General features: G+C 41.7%; 1 protein-coding gene across 1 annotated transcript in view; it reads right to left on the reverse strand.

Annotated features, from left to right (window-relative positions):
• shroom4 (shroom family member 4) overlaps positions 1–15735 on the reverse strand; it is a 102088-nt gene that overhangs the window by 31223 nt on the left and 55130 nt on the right. The window lies entirely within an intron of this gene.

Below are 15735 nucleotides of genomic sequence, written 5' to 3' on the forward strand. Positions count from 1 at the left end.
AAGAGAGAGAGAGAGAAAATTAACCCTAAGGTAAAAAAAAAAAAGCATTTAACAGAGGACACCAAAGCATTTAGTGTTGTAGCATGACAATGACTTTATGTCCGCTAGCTAAAGTGAGAGATGCCGGTCCCCCCTCTGGCAGCATCTGAAGTCTTCCTGCATCCACACTATGCGCACTTTACTTTAGTATTACTATGTAAACATCTGGTCAATGATCAAATTCCTTCGTGATTTTTCTCTACTTATGACATCTATTGCAGTATGTCCGTCCTGGGAGAGGGATCCCTTACTCTGTCGACTCTCCCTGAGATTTCTTAAAAAAAAAAAAAATGTAATCCCGGTTAAGGGTTTTTTACCGGGAGTTTTTTTCTCAGCCGAGCTAAGGGTGTAAGGGCAGATAGATAGATAGATAGATAGATAGATAGATAGATAGATAGATAGATAGATAGATAGATAGATAGATAGATAGATAGATAGATAGATAGATAGATAGATAGATAGATAGATAGATAGATAGATAGATAGATAGATAGATAGATAGATAGATAGATAGATAGATAGATAGATAGATAGATAGATAGATAAGGGCAGGGTGTCATATTGTATTATATTGTATGGAATGTAAAGCCCACTGAGGCAAATGTCTATTTGTGATTTTGGGCTATACAAATACAACTGATTTGATTTGATGCTTGTGTCTGTGTGACTATTCCCCTGGTTATTTCTGACTTGAAGCTTTCAGACCAAATCACAGGAGACGTGTGAGTGTCCAGACAGTAACGTTAGTGGTGTTGAAGTTTAACCGACCGCACAACGGCAGACGCTTAATAACATTCAGCCCCCAGCGGGATTCAAAGGGTTTTCCTGGAGACTTACTTATATCTCCTGCAGACTCTGTGTGTGTGTGTGTGTGTGTGTGTGTGTGTGTGTGTGTGTGTGTGTGTGTGTGTGTGTGTGTGTTATATACATGCATGGGAGTAGATTCCTTACATTCCCCGTCTTGGGTTGAAGGGTTAACTGCTCCAAAAAGCCTAAACAGACTCACATCCTCCTCCCCTCTGTCCCTTTGTGTTCGCCTGCAATCAGCCCATAATGTGTTTGCTTTATGAGTGTGTGTGTGTGTGTGTGTGTGTGTGTGTGTGTGTGTGTGCAATCAGACTCCTGTTTGTCTGCCTTATGGGCCCTCATCACCCTTCATTATGGAATTCTGGGTGACACACACAAACACACACACACACACATTTTTTTAGACATGCATTTACTAAACTCTCTCTTTCTCACAGACACAGACACAGACACAGACACAGACACAGACACACACACACACACACACACACACACACACACACACACACACACACACACACACACACACACACACACACACACACACACACACACACACACACACACACACACACACACACACACACACACACACACACAGACACACACACAGACACACACACACACACACACACACACACACAGTTTTCGAATACCAGGTAATCAGTACAGTGAGACTGGGCTCATACCAGAGGTCGGTGGCAGGAAGGGTGAAGTCCACTTTGGCATCTGAGGCACAATTGTTGGGTGTGTGTGTGTGTGTGTGTGTGTGTGTGTGTGTGTGTGTGTGTGTGTGTGTGTGTGTGTGTGTGTGTGTGTGTGTGTGTGTGTGTGTGTGTGTGTGTGTGTGTGTGTGTGTGTGTGTGTGTGTGTGTGTGTGTGTGTGTGTGTGTGTGTGTGCGTGTGTGCTCCTTATCCTGCAATCAGTAGCTATTTACTAAGTTCAACTGTCAAGAAAATTGTAAGTGATGTTTTAGAAAAAATGTTTCCCCTAAAACTAAATTGATGACTGTTCAAGTTAAGTCAAGTCATACACCCACATTCTGAAGGTTTCACATTTCCCTCGCAGAAAACATCAGTGTGTCTTAGATAGAGGTAGAACAGTCGAAATTATGTTTAGAATATGTATTAAAATGGTGTGTTAGTGTGTGTGTGTGTGTGTGTGTGTGTTCTCTTTTCTCCTGACTGGTAGCAGCTGAACACATGACATTGAAATGACCTATTCCTGGGAGCCATATTTTTTTGGGGCATTTTTATGCTTTTATTGACAGTGTAGAGACAGAGTTGAAATGGGGCAGAGAGGGGAGTGACATGCAGAGAACGACCGCGGGCTGGAATCGAACCCGGGTCCGCTGCTGGCCGAGGCCCATGGGGGGGGACGCCCTACCAACTGAGTTAAGGGCACCCCTTTCCTGGGAGCGTTTTAAATATTTACTTGTATGAGCCAATTCATGTTGGTTGTTTGTTCTGTTTGGTCTGTAGTTCTTTGTTTGTGCTCTATAAAAAGTAAAATTCCAAAAATAAAGTAATAAAAAAAATATATAACTTTAGTTGGGGCTCTTAAAGCTGGGGTGGAGAATTTGGGGAGAAAATAGCAGTTGGGATAGAGATTTGAATCCAAATACCTCAACCGCTCCACTTGTTCTCTTTGGTCCCTCCCCTATGGTCCCTCCCTGACATGCTCTACACCAACAACGTCGGTGCCAAAGTGAATGGACAGCCCGAACAGCCAATAAGAACAGAGAATTGGATTTTTTTTTTTTTTTATTAATATTTTTTTTAATCGGAGCCTCGCTCTGATTGGTCAAAGTGTACAGCTCATGTTAATTTTGACCAATCAGAAATCACATACCCCAGCTTTAAGGGAGGTGTGAATTGCTCCAGCCTACAATAATTTTTAGTTTTTTTTACAGATAGCGTATTAGTCTTGACATTAAATTTACTGATTTTGACCGGAAAAATAATTTTACCAACAACAGGCATTCTCCACAATCGCCAGAACTCCACCTTTTTAAAAATGCAGTGAGCGCGATTCTTTTGCTGCAGTGTTGTTTTATTGGCTATTCTGTCAGTGACAACGGAAATATTAAAACAGCCCCAAGCAGTTGTCAGTGTGTGACATCTTGGACGGATTTCAAAATAAAACGGCGAGAGAGCAGAACTTGTTGAAAGGCCCTGGTGAGTTCTCATGATGGATGTATTTTACTGCGATAAACCAAAACACTCAGTCTGAGAACATCATGTTTTAATGTGTTTATAATCATTTCAGCAGCTGTTTTTCCTCCTGTCTGACGGTTAATAAGACTCGTTCAATCTTTTAAACCTGCAGTGTGTAGAATTTGGGGTTTTATTTCCTAGCAGATTTTGTAGAAAGTAATTATAATATCCATAAGTGCGTTTAATTTAGTGCATAATATAGCTGCATTTTTTTTTTCAAATTATTATTATTTTCCTTAGAAAGGGTCTCATATATGTCCATATTTCTGCATATTTTGGACCAAGGCCTAGTGCCGCCATCTTGAAAGTGTCATAGTTGGAATGTCATCAGGTGCATTGTTTAACATTTAGAATTGTTCTTGTCCTTGAAGGCCACTGTAGCTTCTGTTATTATTCGAAAGGGTTGGGGTTACCCAGGGAGCGTTGCATTCTAGAACTTTGTAGAACTTTCTTGATGATGTCATATTACACACTGCACCTTTAACACTCGGAGACTTTCAGGGCAAAAATTATGGGGAAAAAAAACCAAGATAAAAGCTGTGGTATTTGGCTGAATTCACTTATTATTACATTTTAATGAGTATTGTGTCAAACAATCACGTTATGAATTCAGTTAGAACACTAAATATGTCACGTTTCAAGCCTTTTAAATGTAAATATTTCAGATCCTATAGTTCCTTTTCCATCAACATCTTTGTAACATATGTGTGTGTGTGTGTGTGTGTGTGTGCCAGTTGGTCTTGGGGAATTTTTGTGTATCGGAGATGACCAGTGTGTGTGTGTGTGTGTGTGTGTGTGTGTGTGTGTGTGTGTGTGTGTGTGTGTGTGTGTAGTCAGGCCAGTGTCATGTATCACGGAGTCGCAGTTTAATGGGCCAGTTAATAAAAACCAGAAGGAGAGAGAGATAGACTGTAGCGGACCACACGCGTAGTAGAGAAGGATAGACAGACTCACTCACTCACACACACACACACACACACACACACACACACACACACACACACACACACACACACACACACACACACACACACACACACACACACACACACACACACACACACACACATTCGATGAGTGTGCTAAATACTTTGCAGTTTTGATGATTAATCACTTCCCACACAGTCCAAGATGATGTCTTAAGAATTAGCTTTTTTCTTTTTTATGAAACAACAGCTCAAATCTTGTCTTTGTACTAGGGTTAACACACACTAGAAATGGATACACATTTCTATTTCCATAGCCTATTCAGCAAGGAGAGGCCTTTATCAATACATATAATTAACATCAGCTTAGAGAATACAAGGAAAATGCCAGTTAAGAATAAAAAAATTAAAATATTCAATAAAACATATTAAAAAGAGATAGATATGTGCCATTGATCGATTGCCAATGTCATAAACTCACTGACATGTTTCGGTGGTTTCCATTACAATGTCAGGACCAAAGTCATTTAAAGTCAGAGCCCTAATCGACGCTGTGTGTGTGTGTGTGTGTGTGTGTGTGTGTGTGTGTGTGTGTGTGTGTGTGTGTGTGTGTGTGAGGAAGAGGTCTTAAGGAATGCCAGGAATGTCTATTGTTCACTTTGGGAACGGATTGATGGGGGGCAGACTATTGTGTTTCACGCTTCTTGGCACCGCAGACTCCGGTCTCCAGGGACCCTGTGGTACAAAAAAAGTCTAAACAACGGGATGTTTTTGTGTGTGTGTGTGTGTGTGTGTGTGTGTGTGTGTGTGTGTGTGTGTGTGTGTGTGTGTGTGTGTGTGTGTGTGTGTGTGTGTGTGTGTGTGTGTGTGTCTGAGCGAGTCAGCATGTAGACTACGGCTCAGGAGAGTCGGAGGATGGATTTAACTCTTCCAGGAAAAAAAAAAAGTTGAAAACACAAATGTTTCAAATAAAGAAATAAAAAACAGACTGTGAGATTGAACCAGCAGCAGCTCACCACACACACACACACACACACACACACACACACACACACACACACACACACACACACACACACACACACACACACACACACACACACACACACACACACACACACACACACACACACACACACACACACACACACACACACACACACACACACACACACACACACACACACACACACACACACACACACACACACACACACACACACACACACACACACACACACACAGGTCTGTAGGAGGACAGGAGAGGAGGAAGGCCAAGTAGAGAATAGCCAGAGATTAGAATCGGAGAAATATCCAGATGTGATTGGAATGGATTTGGGGTGAACAGATTTGTGACTATGGCTAGAAGAGGGGGAAAAAAAGGAGGTTCACGTCCTATCTTTGATGCAACACAAACTATTGGTCTCTTCACTAAAGGCGCACTAGGCAGTTTCAGAAGATGGGGATTTTTTTTTATGTATGTGCAGAGCTAGTTACTAAAGATTGGTTTTCATCCACCCACCACTGCCTCAAGTCTTTCCACAATATCAAGTGATGAGGTGAAGGTGTATTTAGTTATTCATTCTATAGTACTTCTTGGTGCATTTTCCCAGGACACCCACTTTAAAAAAATGCATACCACCATATCTGACCTGGAACCGATATTGGAACGCATAGGCCCCCCCCCCCCCCCCCCCATCTCGAGGCAGTGAGTCCATAATGTAAAAGAGTTGTGCCACATCTATCATCTACCATCTGCACCCAAAGAGCCGTTTCCTACCCCCATCGGCGCCTGTAAATAAACAGTTTTGGTCTTTTGTGTTTGGCTTGCCATTAAAAAGCTAGCGGCATAAACACACGGCGATCCCCCAACGCATTAACGCCAAGCTGGTCAGGAAGGAGCGGAGATGGGTTCGGAAAAGAACGGGAAATGATGCAATAGCTTAAAGAATGTGTCCTTCCATTGGCTGCCCACTGAGAGAAACTGACACACACACACACACACGCACACACACACTCGCACGCGCACACACACTCGCAAACACTATACGCACGCAAACACACTATACACACACACTCGCACACACACACACACACACACACCATACGAACGCAAACACACACACACCATACGCACGCAAACACACACATACGCACACACGCAAACACACACACTCGCACACACACACACACACACACACACACACACACACACACACACTCGCACACACACACACACATCCAACAAAAAAGGTCGGCGAAAACAGGAAGTAGTATAGAAGAAACATTTCCAGGTCGAGCCAACAAAACATCCCTGAACATTCTTTTCCATTCCAGAAATATATTTTTCAGAAATTAGCTTCAAGAACATCCCAGAAGAGACGTAAAGAAGAAGTAAATACTAGCGGGCGCTGACAGAGCTTCTTTAGAAAGAGGGTGAGAGGGGCTAATGGCTCATCAAGGTTTAGGCTAAAAACTGAACAAAAATTTTCAAAAATTCAACATCGATAGATTGTAGGATGTCAATTGTAATGTCGACTGCAATAAAAGGCAAATTATATAAAAAGAACAAAACGTTTTTTAACCTTTATTTCTACAGGTAAATCCCATTGAGACCGAAGACTCTTTTGCAAGTGAGACCTGTTTTCTTTTCCCACGTTACCATTCACACACACACATACACCGATAGAAGGCTGACTATCGACATTCACACGAGGCAAGGTGGGTGAAGTGTCTTGCCCAAGGACACAACAACTATGACACAAGTGGCAGGGCGGGGATCGAACCTCCAACCCTTTGATCATCGGCCGACCCGCTCTACCAACTGAGCCACAGTCGCCCCCCCAAATTGTGTCAATTTTAAAGCATTTTCAAAACATGCAGTTAATGCCAAAACCATTTCAAGGCCTAGCTTTTTTTTTTCTTTTTTTTTTTTAATGTCATAACTTGGAAATGACCGTGGGAACTCTGCTGCTAATTCAATATCTAAAAAAAAGAAGTAGAAAGTGAATTCGGCAAAGATGTGACGTGACTTTTTTTGTGGTTCCCGTGCAAAACAAATACATGTGGTTGACTGTACAACTCCACTGCATATTAAAGTACTTTGCAAGCGCCGAAGAATGCTTTTATCTACAAGTTTAGTATACAAACTGGCAATGTTTGTGCTATTCGTCATCCATGATTAAATAAACTTCAAGTGTAATTTCACCTGTGTGTGACTACTCTCTCTCTAACCGACCTTGGAGAGCATTACTGTGGTTCATTCTTTAACCGCAGACCAAACAATCTCATCTCTCACAATGTAGCAGCCGCTCATTCTTTGATACCGAAACATGATCTATAGTGGTTAAAGTTGCACTGCGTAACTTTGGGTTTGTCAGAGAAGTGAAACATTTTCTAAGGTATATTCTCATAACTGGATAAACAAACTTTACTCACAGGAAAAATGTGATCCCTGGAACACTGTTTGAAGTTAGAAAAGCTTCCTGAAAAGTTACTGTTGTTGTTTACAGCAGCAGGGCCCCACAGTTTGGTTTACAAATCTATTCTAGTCTTACGTTTGGTTCCAAGTTCCTCAAAATAATGATGATGATAGAATTATTCAATACCAAGAATTACATGTTGAGAAAATATGTTTTGTAAACTAACTGCAGGCTCTGTGAATGTAAACAAATCCCCCTCCTCTGAAACTCATAGTGCACCTTTAATAATGATGTCATGTAATTTGCCAATGTACATATTATGATTCCTACTATTTCCTGGGGGAGTGCGTTTCTGGGTAATGAAGTCCTTTTGCTTCCAAAAAAAATGCCAGACTTGTTTTGTGTACATATTATGTGACAGTACACTGCATTCTTTAGGACAGTGGCAAATAAAACACTAGTAAACAGTGGTTTGGGTCCTTTACAACCACTCCGCTGGCTCGTTTAAAATATCTATAAAACATGGCCCCTGTCCCAACATGAAACCAAAAACCGTCCCGAATTCACTCACTACTGTCTTATCCCTTCACTGAACTTTTGGGCAGAACAGTAAATTCCTTTTTGGTTTTTCTAATTTTAGCCCGTAGGATTTCTGTTGGTCTGAATTGAGTATATTTGTATTTAAAGGTGCAGTGTGTAATATGACATCATCAAGAAAGTTCTACAAAGTTCTAGAATGCAACACTCCCTGGGTAACTCCACCCCTTTCGAATAATAACAGAAGCTACAGTGGCCTTCAAGGACAAGAACAATTCTAAATTTTAAACAATGCACCTGATGACATTCCAACTATGACACTGTCAAGATGGCGGCACTAGGCCTTGGTCCAAAATATGCAGAAATATGGACATATATGAGACCCTTTCTGAGGAAAAAAATAAATTATTCAAAACATTTTTTTCAGCTATTATGCACTAAATTAAATGTACTTATGGATATTCTAATTACTTTCTACAAAATCTGCTAGGAAATAAAACCCAAAATTCTACACACTGCAGGTTTAAAGAATGAACAATGGCATTAAGGGTGGATGCAAAGTTCAAGCAATGCCTGATAAAAATGTAGGCTAAATATAACACAAGCCCCAGAAAACCCAAAGTAAAAAACTACTTTTTATAATATTTATTTTCAAATCCGATTTTTTCATATCAGCTTATAAAGACACCCAAAATTGATATGATAGATTGATTTTTTAAACCTTTTTTAGACCAGGTTGCCAGAGGGCTTTATTGGAAAATGTTTGCGCAAGACTTAATTTTTTTTTTTTTTTTTTTTTTTTTACAGTCTTGTAGGAGTCAAGAAAAACACGAGAATTGAATGTTTTTCATTTCCGATGGTTTACCCAACTCCTTATTAACGTAATGGAAACCTTCTCGGACACATTACACCCCTTTACAAGTCCAACACAAACCTTCCATTTGAAAAGCTTTCCCCAAGTCGCACAAAAGCACCATTTTTCCAACCTTTTAACCAAACTTGTACAAAATTATCATCTTGTCTCTCAGCCAACTCCACATTTAATTCCTTCTGCATTTTACATCATAATTAAAACCAGTATATGTATATTTCCCCCTTGCATGTTCCTGGCTATAAATAAAAGCCCATTTATTCACACAAACGCCCCTGCAGTAAAACACGCCATACCAGGGAAACCCCAGTGAGTTGTTTCCTGACGTTTGCAAACACTTGTGTAATGGGTCTATGAAATTCATGTAGCAATTCTCCTCCATGCCCCACTTTGGGTTAAGTATGTTTTAATTGAGCTTAGAATAACATGGGAGGCACAAACGCATATTTCACACACTTACTAAAATGCCTGTACACACACACACACACACACACACACACACACACACACACACACACACACACACACACACACACACACACACACACACACACACACACACACACACACACACACACACACACACACACACACACACACACACACACACACACGTATGAGAACATACATGGTTGAGTCCCTACAACTTGGCAGAAATGTTGAAAAATATTTGGCGGGCAGCCATCTTGGAAAACCAGACAGGTAGTCGAAGTGAATAAAAGGCGGGACCATAGAAAGAGAATGTAGTTTTAGTTACACAAGTGTTTGATTATCAATATAAATATCTGAGGACGACGCTAGACACTTTGGTTGCATTCCGAATCGCATACTTTCTACTATATAGTATGGTAGAAAAAAGATTTAGGATGTCCCGATTCTTGTGGCCAGATTTAGGATGGTTAGAAGTACCCGGATGTCCTACTTCATGCGGCCAAGATTGTTAGTGTTGAAAAGTGCATCCTATTTGGGCGATTCTGACCCACAATCCAGTGCGCACGTGAAGTGGCGTAACATCGACGAAGCCTCCGTATGAAAACAAACGGGGATGCGACGGAGATAAAAGCAAGAGGCAAGATCAAGGCGCAATGTTATGATGAAATAAGAGAGAAAAGTATGTCCCAATAGTATGCCTACTGCATCCTAACTAGATTATTTTTATCGTCGGATGTAGTATGTAGAATAGAAAAAAGAAAGAGTATGCGATTCGGAACGCAACCTTTCACTCTATTTGTGGCGTTAAATTGAAGCCCAGCCAAATAAACTATAGTTGCTGTTGTCAAGCAGAAAAGTGTATCTAATATAGAACTAATCATAACCATGACTTAACACTAAACATACTACATTAGGCCTCACACGTCACCTCAGGTTTTTGAGGAAGTGGTGCACAGAATACAGTGCGTAACTTTTCCATGTAAACGAGTTGCCACAAAGTTGATCAAGCCCTATCAGCTCCACAAAAACTCTCTCTGTATTTCTCAGTATGGCAGCGTTTACAAACTGGTGTCCCCCCCCCCCCCCTGACACTGGTGCAGGAGCTCAGAAAAATCCCAAGAAGCGCCCAAGAAATGTTTCAATTGTTGATTCTACTGCTAAGAAAAAACCTGGACGTACAGCAGAAGGTATAAAATCCATGTGCCATCACTGAAGGCTTTACCTCATGTAGATGCACCGACAGTGTTGTTGTAATTACTCAGAATTGCTCATATGGGGGAGACAGAAGTTACACACTATAGCTTTAAATATAGAATAAATATCCTCACAAAAAACAAAGCTATACGTAGAAGTAAAAAAAAACCTACATTGTTTAGTTTCCGTGGATACAATTGGCCTCGGTAACAATATGTGTCCCTGTTTTCCTTCCAAGCGGGAATTTCGTCAAAAGGGCTTCCTAAGAATAAACTTGGCAATAGTCAACTTTGAATAGGAAACTGCAATCCGGGCAGTGACAAAAAAAAAAAAAAAAAAAAAAAAAAAATAGTACTTTTTTCCCATTGCTCTTTCACGCTGATATTTAAGCCCTTGTTTAAGGTTATTACGTCTGTCATAATGATAGTCAGAAATAGCAACAAAAGGCGTCGCTCCGTTTGCGTGCCATCTAGACACACACAGTAACGCTGTGTTATTAAAAGAGGTGGTAACGAGATTTGGCCCTCGACTAAGGGAACTTATTTCCACCCGTAGAACTATAGAAGAAGAGCCAAGTGTGTGTGCAAATGTGAGCATTTCATCATCCCTGTGTGAGCAAGTGTGTGTGTGTGTGTGTGTGATGTGTGTGTGCGTGTGTGCGTGTGTGTGTGTGTGTGTGTGTTGGCAGTCTAGTTTGATACAGAGCCTTCCAGAGGGTTCCGTGTTCCCAAACGTAATGAGGAAAACCCGGCTGGCGAGAAACGCTGTGACGTGATTGGCTGATAGTCAGGGCCAAAGTGCAACAGGGACCCGCCCACATTCTGACGCGGAACCTTCGGTCATCAGTGTCAGTAAGACCCTGTTTCCACCTGGCATTAATATGTGGTTCTGAGGAATCCGATCGTTATATGTAAATGTAATATGCTTGTTCAGACCTGGCCTTAACAATGCGTCTTCTATGCGCGTTTGCGATCCGGATTCGAATTCCCCGCGCTGTATGGAAATCAGCTCGTACATCATTTCCGCTTATAGGCTACTGTTGTTTTTAATCGGCGGGGGCAGCAGTGCCCCGCCCTTGCCTAGTCTGCCGGAAATAAAAGAAGAAGAAGAAGAAGTGTTGACCATCCACGACCATAGACATTATAAATCCCTTTATAATGTCTATGGTCACCTCGGCAAGAGTCTTGTGTTTTGGTGAAAATGTGAGCACAGCACTGTTTATTGTGTGGTGTTTTCCTCGTCAATAAATTAATCACTTGGTTACACTGTGTCCCACTGCGTAGCTGCCGCAGCCAGCACTGTTCGCTCACTGTCTCTATTATGAGGTGCACCGAGCCGTCTCTGTGTGTTTACGCCATAGATAGTAGTAGGCTAAATACACGCTCACAACAACACGGGGGGAATAAATAAAAAAGCGGCTGGTTTGACCGAGCAAAAACGAGAGACCGCTGGCTTGACCACAGTTGGTCGAAAGAATCATTTCCGCCTTGTGTAGTCACCTCGGCTAGAGTGAAGAGAGTCAGTGTGTTTTGGCGAAAATGTGAGCGCGGCACTGTTTATTGTGTGGTGTTTTTCCTCGTCATTAAATGAATCAGTTGGCTACACTGTGTCCCACTGCTACGATGTCACGAAGCTGCCGCAGCCAGAGCTGTTCGCTCACTATCTCTATCAGTTGCACCGAGCCGTCTCTGTGCTCACAACAACACGGGGGGAATAAATAAAGAAGCGGCTGGTTTGACCATGCAAAAACAAGAGACCGCTGGCTTGACCACAGTTGTTCCACACATACTTTATTATTTACCTGCAACGGTGCGCTTTTATGACGTGAATTGTCGCGTGAATGAGTACGCCTTTCCGCCCAGTCACTCGCCGCAGTTGAGTGGGCGGGGCCTAATGTGTATGAGATACGCATACGTGTTTCCACTGTTAATGGGTATGTGGATATGTGGTCTCAAACCACCTCCGAATGTGGATAATCTCAATGCGCATTCAATGCGCATTGAGCGTGTTTCCACCTGTAGTTAGCGCGATCGGATCCTAAAAACCACATATTAATGCCAGGTGGAAACAGGGTCTAAGTTATCAATCAGAGTGAGTTTAAACTGACGTGTATTTTGGTAGTTAAAGTGCTACTGCCAAAATACAATGACACAAGACACACACACACACACACACACACACACACACACACACACACACACACACACACACACACACACACACACACACACACACACACACACACACACACACACACACACACACACACACACACACACACACACACACACACACACACACACACACACACACACACACACACACACACACACACACAAGGCACAGAGAGAATAGTATACACACAGAAACCACATGAAAGAACACAGTCATTCACATAAACTTGCACTTTAAAAAATAATTATACTATATTATGTAATTTTTGCATCTTTACCTTGACCTGTGTTAACTTTTTTTTTTTTTTTTTTTTGTCATCTTTATTGATAGTGTCGAGACAGAGTTGAAATGGGGCAGAGAGGGGAGTGACATGCAGAGAACGACCGCGGGCTGGAATCGAACCCGGGTCCGCTGCTGGCCGAGGCCAATGGGGGGGACGCCCTACCAACTGAGCTAAGGGCGCCCCCTTAACCTGTGTTAGCTTTTGAGCACAAATATTTTTCATTGTTATATTCAATTTAATTACAGGAACACAAGATGTCTACGTCTAGTTTTTTTTTAAGATTATTATTTTTGTTTTTTTCAAGCTTTATTAGATAGTACAGAGTTGAAATGGGGAGACAGAGAGAGAGAGAGAGAGAGAGAGAGAGAGAGAGAGAGAGAGAGAGAGAGAGAGAGAGAGAGACTACAGCTTTGAATTACTACTTTTTTTTTTTCGAAGATAATTTTTTGGCATTTTCAAGCTTTATTAGATAGTACAGAGTTGAAATGGGGAGACGGAGAGAGAGAGAGGGGGGATGACCTGCCGTAAAGGTCCACGGGTTGGATTTGAACCCGCGACCACTGCAACGAAGGCCGGAGCCAATATGGTACACGCTCTATCCACTACGCCACCGGAGCACCGCGATGAGATGTATCTTTAACCTCTTGAGCTTATGAAAAAATTTTGGAAATCCATCAGGAAAAGATATAAAAAGAGTTTTTTTATCGTAGAAATGTTTTTGTTTTCACTAAGCTGAAATGCCCTTTGCCTCACTTTCAATTGTAGCAACATTTTCCAAGATTTAATGACAGATGCTTCTTAAATCGTAAATATTAGCTTGGTTTTCTGTAATAAGTAGATTGGATATTTTGTGGGCTTTGGTCACAGTCAAAACAAGCATTTCCAAGAAGTCAACTTGGTGCTCGGAGAACCTAATTGAAAACAAAATAACCCAGTGAATTAATAATTAACTGTTGGAGTATTCCTAAACACACACACACACAGAGACACACACACACACACAGAGACACACACACACACACACACACACACAGAGAGAGAGACACACACACACAGAGAGAGACACACACACACACACACACACACACACACACACACACACACACACACACACACAGTGCAGTGCAGTGCAGTGCTTTGGGAAATCCCCTGGAAGACAGACATGCAGTAAATACCAGACACTGACACACACATTGGATTTAAAGTGGGTGGCATTCCCAAATACCTCTTTGTGTGTCCATCTGTCCGTGCGTGTGTGTGTGTGTGCGTCTGTCCGTGTGTGTGTGTGTGTGTGTGTGTGTGCGAGTGTGTGAAAGGGCGTTAACACTGACTGTATGCATGTCCAAACGTTGGCGTGTAGGTGTGTGTCTAACAGCATTAGACAAGGTTAGAAAACGGGAGTATAAGAAAAAAACCCAACGAAACGCTGCGACTGCCGGACGCACGATCTGGTTTCAAAGCCAGAACAAGACGCACGGCTGCCAAACAGCTGTCCAGGGCTGTCGGAGGAGAAAGAGTGTGTGTGTGTGTGTGTGTGTGTGTGTGTGTGTGTGTGTGTGTGTGTGTGTGTGTGTGTGTGTGTGTGTGTGTGTGTGTGTGTGTGTTGTGTTGGTATACAGTGCCTTCCAGAGGGTTCCTTGTTCCCCAACGTAACGAGGAAAACCCGGCATAGCTTTTTTTTTCTCCAAAATACACGGAAAAAGGTGAAAAATTGCTTATTTCTTTCTCTACGAAGGGAAAAAATAACATAAAACCTTTTTAAATTTGTAAACATTTTATTTGTTGTGCTGAATTACCACTGATGTCCACTAAGTGGCAACAAAAAAGGTTAAAAAATGGCTAATAGATTAAAAATACTGAAGAGTCTTAATAAATATATCTAAAGATGCAGGTTTCAGAAGTTGCCTTACAGTTTTTTTTTTTAAATAAATATTTTTTTAATAATTTTTTGATGACACTGGTTTACACTACTGGTAATGTTTGTGATTAAAATGATGTAGGGGAAAAGGGCAGAATTACAGAACTATTGTAAAAAATATATATATATACTTTATATATTAGTAGTTGACGGGGATTATCAGCCTCCCAACTGACACCGTCACGGTCAAAGGTCACGTCCTGTGTGTGTGTGTGTGTGTGTGTGTGTCTGTGTGTGTGTGTGTGTGTGTGTGTGTGTGTGTGTGTGTCTGTGTGTGTCAAAGGGGGAAAAGAACAAGCCTCCTCCCTCACCTTCCTTCCCATTTCAACGCCAAGCATCGGTCAGAGGAAAGAACAAGTACGAACATAACGTGTGTGTGAGTAATACACATGTATAGGGGCAAGGCCGGGTATTATTCCTTTAAAGGTGGAGTCAGCAATTGTGGAGAAATACTCGTTGTCAAAATCCTAATTCGTCAAAAACTAGTCAATATCTCCTCACACTATCCACTCCCTGTCAGTAGGGGAGAACGGGGTAATATGTCACACGGGGTTGGTTGTCACAATCGTTATATCTCGGAACCAGAAGGCGGTGTCTGTAAAATTTAGGTGATGAGCAATTCTCACTAGAGTAAAAAAGTGTGCCTACTTACCCCGTTCTCCCCTACTGTGTGAGCTTAGCGCTGAAAAAACAAAATCTGGTTGTACATACACAGCCTAGGCTCTGTAAACTGGTACGCAAACAAAGTGGATGTCAACAAAGGGGGCCCACAGTACTGTATGTCCGTTTACAGAGCCTAGGCCGTGTGTACTAACACTGTATTTGTTCTTTGTTTCCATTATCTCTTATATGCAAATTCTAATGTCTAATCTTGATGTATTTTATGAACCCTGTAAAGCACTTTGAATGGCCTT

This window comes from Ammodytes marinus (genome assembly GCF_949987685.1).
Source record: "Ammodytes marinus genome assembly, chromosome: 23".
Taxonomy (NCBI): domain Eukaryota; kingdom Metazoa; phylum Chordata; class Actinopteri; order Uranoscopiformes; family Ammodytidae; genus Ammodytes; species Ammodytes marinus.